Source organism: Octopus bimaculoides, chromosome 1 (genome assembly GCF_001194135.2).
Source record: "Octopus bimaculoides isolate UCB-OBI-ISO-001 chromosome 1, ASM119413v2, whole genome shotgun sequence".
NCBI classification, from domain to species: Eukaryota; Metazoa; Mollusca; class Cephalopoda; order Octopoda; family Octopodidae; genus Octopus; species Octopus bimaculoides.
The window spans coordinates 42,107,251-42,118,653 of record NC_068981.1 but is presented as its reverse complement, the minus strand read 5'-3'; the positions used below and the strand labels follow the sequence as shown (position 1 = coordinate 42,118,653).

General features: G+C 36.0%; 1 protein-coding gene across 1 annotated transcript in view; it reads right to left on the bottom strand.

Moving 5' to 3' along the window:
- The window catches only part of LOC106869199 (uncharacterized), a 232,915-nt gene that overhangs the window by 76,514 nt on the left and 144,998 nt on the right, over positions 1-11,403 (bottom strand). The window lies entirely within an intron of this gene.

Sequence of the window (11,403 nt, the reverse complement as noted above, 5' to 3'; positions counted from 1 at the left end):
TATATATATATATATATATATATATATATATATATATATATATCATGATATCTGCACAATAGTCACTGAGATGCACCGATCTACACAATAATACATTAATACCTACAGATATACATACGTACGTATGTATATGTGAGTATACAAGTGTGTTTGTGTGTTCGTGTATATGTATACGTGTGTGTGTATATGTGTGTCTGCGTGTACGTGTGCGTGTGTGTGTGAGATGGTATGAATCGCTGTTGTTTGTAACGTACGCTTCGCTAAAGATTCTACCCTTCGATTTTATTATGCCACTTTCCTAGTAATGATGGCTGGCTTCGGTGACGTAGTAGTAGTAGTAGTAGTAGTAGTAGTAGTAGTAGTAGTAGTAGTAGAGGTGGTGGTGGCGGTGGTGGTGGTAGTGGGGTAGGGGATAGAGATAGTGGTGGAAGTCTGTTAATTCCTTTCAGACCTTTTGTAACAGCCATTAGTGCCTCATCAGACATAAACATCTTTTTCTCTGCCAGAAATATAAAGAAGATAATACGAATGGGAGATGTCAACTATCGATACATATCTGTATGCGGCATGAGTTTGTGCTTATGTATGTGGGTGTGTGGTGTTGCGTTTATACGTGTGTGTGTGCGTGTGTGATAACGTGTATAATCGTCTGTGTGTGCGTGCGTGTGTGTGTGTCTGTGTGTGTGTATGTGTCGAAAGTTTGATATAGATAGATGGATAGAAGATAGATAAATAAATATATGTATATGCGTATGATGGTTAAATTTCTAGATGCATATATAGTATATATGTGTATGTAGGTGTATGATAGCTTGTTCATTCGTACGTACACACACACGTATTCACATTCACATTCATATACACTCATGCACATGCACATACACATACCTACACTCACGCACACACGCACACAGACACATATATGTGTGTGTGTGTATACATATATATACAAATTTAAGTCTGTGTGTGTGAGAGACAGTGAGAGAGAGAGTGAGATAGAGAGAGAGTGAGAGAGAGACAGAGTGAGAGACAGAGTGAAAGAGAGTGAGAGAGAGTGAGAGAGAGAGAGAGAGAGAGAGAGAGAGTGTGTGTGTGTGTGTGTGTGTGTGTGTGTGTGTGTGTGTGTGTGTGTGTGTGTGTGTGTGTGTGTGTGTGTGTGTGTGGATTCATTGTAGAGTTAATGTCGTTGGCACTGCTAGAAGGAAGTTTATATAATTTCATATTGGCTAAATTATATATCAAAAGTGTTGGAATCGATTACCTGTTTTTGTTTTTAGTACAGTCAAAATCAGAAGAGCAGAGTGTTAGTGAAATATATATATATATATAGACGTCTTGCGGCCATGCGTCATTGTAACATTTTGAATTTTTATGAACTAAGATGGTTAGAGGTGTTTGTTTTTAGAATTGTTTGGGTTTAGTGTTTTACATACGACTACTTTATTTGAACAATGTCTATGTTTACATGATATTATACATGACTTGAAGGCAGCGAGATAGCAGAAACGTTTGCTCACCGGGCAAAATGCTTAACTGTATTTCGTCCGTCTTCACGTTCTGCCGAGGTCGACTTTGCTTTCCCTCCCTTCGGAGTCGATAAAATATGAATCAGTTGCCCACTGGGGTCGATGGAATCGACTTACTCCTTCCCCCAAAATGGCTGCCTTGTACCAAAATTTGAAATCGAAATTATATATGACTTAGAAATGTAATCATTGCTGCAGAATTTTTTAATGTATAGGCGCAGGAGTGGCCGTGTGGTAAGTAGCTTGCTTACCAACCACATGGTTCTGGGTTCATCCCCACTGCGTGGCACCTTGGGCAAGTGTCTTCGACTATAGCCTCGGGCCGACCAAAGCCTTGTGAGTGGATTTGGTAGACGGAAACTGAAAGAAGCCTGTCGCATATATGTATATATATATATGTATGTCTGTATATGTTTGTGTGTCTGTGTTTGTCCCCCCAACATTGCTTGACAACCGATGGTGGTGTGTTTACGTCCTCGTAACTTAGCGGTTCGGCAAAAGATACCGATGGAATAAGTACTAGGCTTACAAAGAATAAGTCCTGGGGTCGATTTGCTTGACTAAAGGCGGTGCTCCAGCATGGCCGCAGTCAAATGACTGAAACAAGTAAAAGAGTACAAGACTATAAGAGTATATATTTATATTTGTCGTGCACGGTGGTTGAAGATGTGTTTATTGCAGGAGAAATGAGGTAGCTGAACAAAAGTGTAAGAGAGTTGCGTATGATAGTTGTGTATGATAGTTGTAAACGGCAGCTGAGCGTTCCGCAACTTGTTGCTGAATAATCTGCATTGATGATTTGTTTATAGTGATCAAATATTTCTGTACATTAGCTCACTCCCTCTATCAAATCGACATTGCCCGAGCAAGTACACGGTGTTCTACACGTCAGGTGTCAAAATGATCGCAGTGTAACGAGCAATGGAGTGTCTTGCTCAAGAACACAACGTACTGCTCGGTCTGGTAATCGCGAGTGTAAAATGCACGCCTAATGATTATTAAGTGCACGCTTTATCAGAAACGGGCTAAAGCTGGAGAATATAAGCTCTATTTGCTGATGTGTACTAATACACGGCTAATAATCGAGCTAAAAAGAAATGAAAGATATTGAAGATTAGTTATGGATGGAATATAGCTGTAGGCTACTTTGCTCTAAAGTTATCATGTCAGACATCTACAAGTCTGTTTACACCAAATTTTTTTTTTAATAATTATATAAGATAAAATTTTAACTTAAGTAGCCTCTTTGGAAATTCTAACGGTAGTTACCAAAGAAATGAAGACGTCATATGTGGCAGAGAACGTTATCGACATTGACAAGAACTATCATATATTTTGAGACGTCGCCTGCGAAAATATTATGAGATAGAGACAGAGAGCTAGAATAGTGAGAGAGGATACTTGTTCATTTTGATGGGGTAATGTGAAAACCAACGTTGGATCAGAGTTGTTATGTAAGAGACCATTGTTTTCCTAGCCATCACGTGAACCTCTAACTAGTCATGTGGCCTGCTAAAATTAGCATCTAATCTTCTCCAAATTACAAACCACTGTTTCTTAATAAAGAAGCGTTGGCTAATATGTTACTGGGTTCTCTACACATAGGAAGAGGCTAGTTTATCTTTAAATCCGAAGCCCGCTTCAACAGAAATAACCTGGAGCTAAACAGCAATATTGTTTTTGACGCATATTGGTGGTGTGTAACTTTCTATTGATAGACAGACAGGCAGACAGACAGACAGACAGACAGACAGACAGACAGACAGACAGACAGACAGACAGACAGATAGATAGATAGATAGATAGATAGATAAATAGATAGATAGATAGATAGATAGATAGATAGATAGATAGATAGATAGATAGATAGATAGATATATTGAAAGAGGGGGAAGGATGGAGAGAGACAAGCAGACAGACAGACTGATTGATAAACAGACTGATTTACAGACAGACAGACATAGAGACAGACAGATAGACAGATAGATAGATAGATAGATAGACAGACAGACAGACAGACAGACATACAGACAGGTGGACGGACGGACGGACGGACAGACAGACAGACAGACAGACAGACAGACAGACAGACAGATAGATAGATAGATAGATAGATAGATAGATAGATAGATAGATAGATAGATAGATAAAATTCTTTTATTCTTTTACAGCGATGTAGGCAGATAGACAGATTATATATTCGAAACCTGTGAGATATCATAGTCTAAAGTAGTAGAATGGTACAATTTCTAATATCAAATCCCCAAAACATCCAAAAAATGTATAATAGGCAACATACTGGTTATTTTAGCCAGTTCATAGCTAACATTTTTGATTTTTCTACATCAATAACATCAATGAGTTGGTTTACGTGTGAAGTTAGAACTTGCATCATGGTAATGAATAAACGAACGTAATGCCTTAAACGAGGAATATTATCAATATAACAGATCTCCCTTATAATGGTTTGCTCCATTATAAATTATAGACTTACGCAAAGTTATCCATAAGGGCTACGCTAGAATATTAATAGTAAGAATACAGAATTTTCATTGTTTATTTGTGATAGGGAACTGATCAAACTTATTCTGTATCGTGCATGAATGCTTTGAGCGACAAACCATGTCATTTCGACTCCCGTTTATTGAAATCTCAGTAGAATAGTGTCTCTTATAATTCCTCCTCAAACGTTCTTTAAGAAAGATATAATGTAAATGTATACAAAATAAATAGTCCCTCGGAAGCCATTTATTTTTTTATTCCTGTAATGCACGACAAATATGCCGATAAATGCTGTTTAAGTGATCGTACGTAGAAATTTTCAGACGAAACCCAAAGAAAAGAAAGGTCTATATAATACTTAGATATTTCGCACAATTTCTGTTACGATTAATGTATGGACGAACAGAAACAAAGTTGTATGGTTTCATTTTCAGATTATACGATTGAACGAATTATAAATGGAGCGTTATCTTAACAAAGGTGTTTATAAGAATGCTAGACTTTCGAATATGATACATATATAATGGCAAGTAAAGGAAATATAACAAAGCAAAATTTAACTCCGTGCAAAGAATGAAATACACACTGAATCTAGTATATATAGATATAAAAAAAGATCGTAAAAGATATATAATTGGAAAGCTGCTAACAATCCTTAATGCATCTATTTTATGACGAGAAGACCTGTTCTTCCGGCGGAAGCTATGTTTAAGTACTGAGCACGTATGATTACAATGCTTTATGTTTTTTTTTCTTTCCTTTTCAGATTCATATCCTTTCAAAATAAAATATATGCCTGAAGTCTACTGAAGTTATTATGTTCCATTATTCAACTATTTGTATGATTTCATTGTATTCTTTTATAACACTCTGATATTTCTTTATTTTCAAATGCAAACCTTTAAATTGTGGATTTCTTGTATAGCTTGTGGATAGACAGATTTCAAATGCTGATTAATCATAGATTTCTTTGTTTGCTATATATCTTTGCCTCATTCCTAATGCTATTGACACGTCCCCTTTAAGTGCCAACGGCAGACCTTCAATTTTATTTAAACTGAATATCTATCCGATATTGATTTCTTGTTATTAGCTGCAAAATCAATATTTGCACAAGACGATTACTCCTGATCAAACTTGGTACGGTTTATCAGTCGTACTTAATTTGCAGGCCGCAGGTAGTTGGGATAAAAGATGGACGGTGCTAAATAGTGTGAGAAACTTAATCAGGAGCTTCGCTACTTCTACCAAATCATTACACTCTGCTCCAATGCAATATTACCGGATTTTTTTTTTATTAGATAATCCAATTCATGCACCATCGGAATCGAAAGAGTGAGAAGAAATAGCAAATATTTGGTAGTTTATTTATTGATTTATTTCGAGTAAATAATTTAAATCATCTCAGAGTATTGTTGTTATTACCACGTGATTTCGAAACGTATTTTTAGATTACACGCTTATACCTACACCTATTGATGATATTAACTAGACAGTAAGAAGTCTGTTTCTTCATGTGCAAAATTATCCCATAAAAGCATAATATTCAATAAAAAAACGTTTTAATCAAACCATATGTCACCAGCAGAATGACAACAAAACGTTATAAACGTCAAAACAGACAGAACGAGAAGAATCGTCAGTGTATTTATTGATTTTATTTTAGTAGAGTATGGATGCACTGTAATTAAGATTAATCAAGGAAATGAATTTAATTGATGTAGTGTATTACTGGTATTTATGTTGTTTTCAGGGGAAGTTGAAGAGTATAATCAAATCCGATGCGATTTGAAGTTAGGATTTTTTTTGTTTTTAAATCGGCAATAATGCTGACATTTTATGTCAGCTTTAGCATTGGATTATTAAGATTACAAATCTTGGAATCGGTAAAGCATAATATAAGGAGCAAATGTGAAAGGGCCACTTGCCCACGAAGGAAGCTTTACGTTGTCGTTCGGCCTCTTGTAATAGTAACCCAATCTTCTTCCAATCACATCAAACTTTTGCGGAAAATGACACATTAAATCAGCGGTTATCAACGGCGGCTCCCAAGGCCGCATGCTGCCCTCAAGCAGCCTTCTGGGGGCCCTCGAATTTTTTCTTTTTTTAAATATTATAAAATCTCCTAATTTTAAAAGTTTCTCATGCATATTTAAAAATAGTGGTACTAAAATTAATTGCTTTTGAAAAATATCAAGCAGGTTCCATCTTCAACGGAATCGCATTATTTCCTTTCATTCACTCGAACTTGCGATGATTTAGCGTAGACATTAAGATGCACACACGCGCACACACTACACAGGAAAAGGTTATTCAGACAGACCAATCACAGAACAGTAAATTAGCATTATTGATCTGCGCGTGCTATGACTTTCGATTACCGGCGTTGGTAAAGCAAGAAGCCACTTGGTCAGCTCTTATTCATTCCTTCATTGATGCATTTATTACCCCCCCACACACACACACACACTGTCATGGCAGAATTACCTTCGGAAGAAAGCTTGTACACTTATGCAAAAGAACCGTGCATTTCAAGCCGATAGGCAAATAAAATATTTGGGGATTGAAAAAGACGTCAAGGCGCAATTGCCTTCTCTGTCTTGTGGTGATAAATAGTTTGAAGTCGTTTAATGTTGAGAAGCATGACAAAACTCATTCTGTAGAATATGATTGTTACAAAGGAGAATCAAAGAAAACGAACTTGGAATTCTTAAATCAGTGCGCACAGAGCAAACGAATTTCTTCAAACATGTGAGTCTAAAGACGTAACAATGGCATCATACAGAGTTACGTATTCGGATGGCAAGAATGTTGTTCTAGCATTCAAAAAAATGCTAAAAAAATACAGCTCAGCAATGATACAGTAACTCGACTTGTTGAATTCATATCTAGTGACCTATAAGACTAGCTTCTCAGTAAGTAGGGGGATATTGTTTGCTACTTTGTTGTTCTTGATGGCACAAAAAACATTACTGATATAGAGTATTTTAGCTGTGTCCACCAGGGTTAGTCATGCTTGATTTCCAGAATTACAGATGATTTCTGACTTTGCGTTCAATTCAGAGCTCAACAAAAGCACAGATATATTCCATGAATGCATTCTTAAACAAACACATTTAGATCTGTCAAAGCTGTTTTTGCTTGTCGCAAATGGAGGTCCTTTTATGCTTCGACAGTAACAAAGTCTTCAAGGACTCATTGCCAGATAGCGAGCAGAGGGCACCTTTCCTCCTGTGATATGACACCACTGAGTTATACACGAGGAAAATATCATTGCTAAGTCGCTGAAAATGGCCAATGTAACAGAGGCCACAATATCAATCATAAATTGGATTCGTGCAAAAGTCGTGAACCATCGTAATTTCAAGCAGCTTCAGGTGGATATTGATGCTGACTATAGAGAGGTGCTCATGCTGTTCGATGGTTAAGTCATGCCACATGCCTCAATAGGTCCTACAAACTTCTTTCAGAAATCACAGCTTTTGCTGAAGGAAAGATAATCGTCCCTCAGCTTAGCAACAGAGAACGGATTGTTGGAACGGAATGTTGGCTTGGCTTTCACATTGATATTTTACCGCCCACCTTTCGACTTTGAACTGTACCTTAAAAAGTAAGGGCAAGCTTTGCTATGTATTGAACAGCACAGTGTCTCCTTTCATTACAAAGTTTCATCTTTTGAGGTCGCAAACCGCACGTGGAACTGCGACTCATCTCCCCTCACTTTCTAAGCACAAAGACAACAAATCATACAATAAGTACACGATTATTAGTGATTTGATTGGCAAATTTGAATGCCGCTTTGAGGATATCAAAGATTCTTTGCCCTTGATGAAACTATTTTCAACACCTATGGAGATAGATTCGGCCACTGCCCCTGACGAATTTCATTTGAAGCTCCTGGACTTGCAGTCAGATGTGGAGCTGACATCCGCATTCAAGGTTAGTCAGTTACTTGACTTCTGGAATCGAATCACAGAACGAAAATATCCTAACTTGATTGCTAATGCACAGTAAAATGCTTCTGTATTTGGTTCACCATATGTGTGTGAAACACTTTTCAGCAAACCTGTAGGTATCAAAACAAAATATCACAATCGGTTGATTGACCATCATGGCAACCAGCTTTTGCGTACTGCATTTCCTACCATTGACAAACTAGTTGAAAGTCGAAAGCAAAATCAAGTTTCATATTAAATTCTACTGCTCTACTATTTTTTGCTACAGTCTTATCTCTGTATTTAGAGCAATTTTTTTCTTTAATTGATTTGCCGTTTACTTTTTTTATTGGTGCGGCCTCCTAAAATAATCCAGATTTTGGATTTAACCTGGATATTAGAAAGGTTAAGAAACAGTGGATTAGAAAATGTATTTCGGAACCCATAATATCTAGAAAAAAAAGACAAATTAATCACGACACGAAGACCTCTGTCAATTAGTCATTGTTTCGTAACTGGTCATTGGCGCTGCGTTATTTCCATAACCAAAATCTTAAATTCCGATTTTACCTACCTAGCGCTAAATATGTCTACGATCGGTATGATTCATCATTACAAAACTGGCAAGGGTCTTATTTCCATGCAGTAATTGATTTAATCCTGCCTACAGGACGAAAAAGAATCTACCTATAATAGACAGACTCCTTACCAAGAGAACTGCTATTCACCCGTCTGTTTAACTCTACCAAAATCAATATATAAGCACTGTCCCTGCAATTTTCATGAGATTCGGAAAAGATTAGCTAGTTTTAGTAAAATAGAAGAAAAGAGAAATACATAAGAAATCGATAATTCTCATAAATTGAACTTCTCGTTCACTATATTTTTTTCTCTGGTGCGTAACCACTAGCGTATATTATTGTTATTCTTCTTCCAATATAAAGGAAATGGCTGCCTATTGATACGAAATTTGCTTTTTTTTTCCTTCTTTTTTCCCTCCTGTTTTGCATTTTTATTATTCATTTTATTTCCTTAAATTTTATATATAATTTTCTTTCTCCTGGTGTTTTCATTGTTTTTCTTTCATATTTTAGCATTAATTATCGAATTACTTCAATGTATATAGTTTGTTTTTCACTAGAACAAAATTTTCTTTTTCATTGCAGCAAGTCTAATTAGAGAAAATATATCTTAATTTCTACCTGTTGTCATTACTTTACTATAATTGCCATTCATCATCGATGAAACCAAAACTGTTGCTTTTAGTGCAAATTTTCATTGTTAAGCAATTACATTACTGCTTGCTCTGTCTATTAGCTATTTGACAATCATTTATCATGTAATTACTTGTTTATCAAGTAATTACTTGTTTGACCTAAATTGCCGGAAAGAATGGTGTCACTCATTTTGCAACATAGTACTACTTGCCTCTTCTCCATCGCTGATAGCGTTTGGAAAAGTGCCAATCCAATAATACTTAAGATGTTACAATTTCATAAAATCGAAAATCAACAATTGTGTACATTCTCGCAGAGTTACTGCATCATGTGCACTTAAAAGCAGATATCTCTTCTGGTCAACTCAACTCAGTGACTGTCAAATGTCACTCCTGTTAACTATAATACAGAAGGACACTCCTCCAGCACTTTCTCTTTAAATCCTTCATTATTCACTCTATCCGTTTTGATTATCACTTACATCGTAGTTATTGTCACATATTTTTAATGAAAATTATCAGTAACAATTCACTATTGATTTATTGCTTAGGCACAAAATCTTTGTTCAAAACTAACAGAATATCTATATTTGAGTCCATGATACATTTATAATCACTGGTGCTTATTTCATCGATCTTTGAAGGATGAAAGGAAGTATTGACTCCTTTCTAAATTTAAACTAAAACATAAAATTATCAAAATTATCTGAATGTCATAATTTTTCACCTTAATGATTTTTTTCGATGTTTTTCTTTACTACATTCACTTACTTTTTAGTTGATATCTTACTTATCTCACGTTTATACTTTGCCTTGCTCAAAGTTCAACTTTTATTTGGAACTAGGATGTTATCTCTGTTCATCAGGTTTGTTATTTCATTGCAATTTCACCACATATTTGCCAATTATTTACTCTAGCCAATTATCTGTGCCTTAATGATACGATCAAATGCCGTAGGAGAATTACGAGCATGTTGGCAACTAGTTATTTCATACGTTTGTAAACTGTCAACGGCATTGCACTGTTACTACGAGCAAGATATATATAATTCTTGACAGTTAGTCTACCTAATATTAGTTATTTCAGGCTAGGATGACCCACCGATCTAAAATGAGGTAGCATAAAAACACGAAAGCTTTTGTATCACAGTTAATTTTAATTCGTATAAAAGTTTGACTGTTGTTTAACCGCAAGGCAAACCAGTATCTAGCACTGTCTTTTTTAGTGTGACCTTTGGTTTGTGGAAAATTTGGCTGTTTTTTTTTTTGTTTTTGTTTTTTCAACTGAGATGAACGAATACGTAGACACTTCCTAAAAAAGGGTCAATAACACAAGATGTTTTCTCAGGTAATAGTCACATCAAATTGTTTGAAGGCTGAATGGTTGTACTGAAGTGTTTTCCTAGATTCCCAGATGTTGGAGACAGCCTATATACAGAAGAACTCGTCTGTAAAGATTTGTGTTCGAAAAGCCAAATTTGTTCCTTCCTCATATCAACGAAATTTAATAACACCTATAAACTCACTTGGATTTTACAGATCGACGAATAGGCACTTCTTTCTATTTGCCGCAGTGTTAAGGCCTCAAAAAGTAGCACCTCAGCTCTTTGAACTAACTTCGAGTGCACCACAACAATGCTTAGTGATTCATGACAACTCTTCCTGCGTTATGATGACAGGAGGACATCCGCCATGCTGATATGGCTGACATACATTACGTTGAGATGTTTATATTTGTAGTCAGGTAATGTAGAAGCATAGAAGATCCTCCTTCCATCATTTCTATCTTATTTTCACACCTCGTCTATTGATCTTAGCATTCTTATTCTACAATCATTTCCAAATAACCACTTTTAGAATCGTTAAGAAAGCCTTGCATCTTCTTTTACCAAATTACTTCTTTTTCTTGTTGAAGTGATGTCACGGTGCAACTAGCCATTCGTATAGTTATCTATATTACTCTTTTACTCTTTGACTTGTTTCAGTCATTTGACTGCGGCCATGCTGGAGCACCGCCTTTAGTCGAGCAAATAGACCTCAGGACTTATTCTTTGTAAGCCTAGTACTTATTCTATCGGCCTCTTTTGCAGTATCGGTTGTCAAGCGATGTTGGGGGGACAAACACAGACACAAACAAACACACACACACACACATACATACATACATACATACATACATACATACATACATACATATACATATGTATATATATATATATATATA